Below are 1,952 nucleotides of genomic sequence, written 5' to 3' on the forward strand. Positions count from 1 at the left end.
GGATGTGTCATATTTGTCATTCGTCAATATATATTCATATAAGAGAGTCTTCATGCAACTCTTTACAGTCCCACGAAAAACAACGTACACCCCAATATCCAGATGCTTTTAGACGCTTTACCGGTTTCTCAAATCACTGTGGGGGGATTTTGGACCACTCTTCTTCACAACATTACTTCAGTTCATTGAGGTTTGCAGGCATTTGTTTATGCCCAGCTCTCCTGAGAACTCGGTGCAGCGCTAAAGTCGGGTTGAGGTCTGACCCAATTTCGGCCAAGCTTTAGATGTCGGAGGGATGGCCTCACATTTGACTCAAGAATACTTAGACTATTTCATGGTCGACTCGATGACTGCACCATGCCTAGGTTCACTAGGGGGACCAAATCGTTACCCCATCCACTACTGTGCCTAAAATTTGTTTGTTCTGAAAACATGGTGCTGTGCATTATGGCCACACATCTCTGCTTTGGTTGTTCCATCGTTCCAAAAGTGTTGTGGTTTGTTCAGATGCAACGTTGCAAAGCTTTCTCCTTGTAACCCTTGCAAACAAGCCATACTTATTCAGGCATTTTCAAAACGTGGCGTCATGAACATTACCATGATGACTCAGCCTTACGGATGCTGAGATGTAGCTCTTAAGTATTTTGGAAATTCTTGGAGCATTACATTGTCTGATTGTAAATTTGATAGGATGTCCGCTCCTGGGAAGATTGTGGCATTGTGTTAAAACACATTTGAATTCAAACGTCTGCTTTTATAGAGAAGTTATAGATGATACAAGCTGCCATTGCAATTGCTATGGAAACACTTCATTTTTTACAGGACTGTGTAGGGCCCTGCAAAAACTTTTTTTCACATGGCTGAAAATGATAATGCACGAAGCAGAATTTTTATATCAGAATCTTGGACTTTTGGTCATGAGCATGCACGCTAAACATTCACACAAACTGTCAATGTTTCTTGGTTAAATAAGGTTAAACAGCTCGAAAACCTCATGCTCAATAAAGCTCAGAATTATACATTTGACCCCACAAGACTGTTTTTTTTTAATATAATTTAGGTGATTTTCTAGTAATATGCCAGGTGGATGGATGAATGGATCCCTGGTGAGGAAACTCAGATGGCAAAAACTACAGATGAAAATGTGAAAATAAGAGTTGCATTTCCCAATGCATCTATGTGCAATAATGACAAACGATCAGACTTAAAAACTGCCTACACATTGCCAAAGGAAGATAAAAGACCCTCAGAAGAGAAGATTGATGCCATACGCAGAGACTTTTATAACTAAGATTAAAAATCTCTACTCATCTTGTGCTGCACTCCCAGTTCTGGCGTCTCATTTCTTCCCTATAATGGTTCCTCCTGGCTTTTTCTTACAGCCACATTCCACACCATGCACCCCCTACCACTGAACCCAGTCACCCCAGAAAGAAAACTGCACAGCCTCTCTGCCCTTACTGTCTTTGGCTCTAAATTGTAAATAAAACATTGAATTTAACACTAATGAAAATTTCTGTGCAATAACCATCATCACCTACATAATCAGCTAGCAAAATGTTGGTTTACAAAAGACACATGTCAGGAAGAACTGGAACTAAACTTAACAGATGAAGTGGCTCTCTAAATGTCACTCCCCCTGTGTCCAGGAAAAAAAGTGTTTGCATTTCTTTACAGTGTAAACCAATGTGGGCCAAGTTTTTGGTGTCAGAGCAAAGTGGGAGGGAGATGAGAGAAAGAGAATGCCTGTGAGCACATAGCTGAAGAATGTGGGTGTGGACGTCTGCCAAAGGCATATGTGATCCTTATGTTCCCCTGGGTGCCAGAAGACAAAATGTGGTTAAATAGTTGGGGCAATGTCAGGACACAGATGTAGTGTGAGGACGTAGTAAAATGTCATTGAGTTCATTCCTATTACTGTGCATGATTTTGAATTCCCCTGCAGTTTCCAC

This window comes from Mchenga conophoros, linkage group LG14, assembly GCF_057382185.1.
Source record: "Mchenga conophoros isolate Kocher_MC1m ecotype Shallow Benthic linkage group LG14, M_conophoros_male_GT1.1, whole genome shotgun sequence".
NCBI classification, from domain to species: Eukaryota; Metazoa; Chordata; class Actinopteri; order Cichliformes; family Cichlidae; genus Mchenga; species Mchenga conophoros.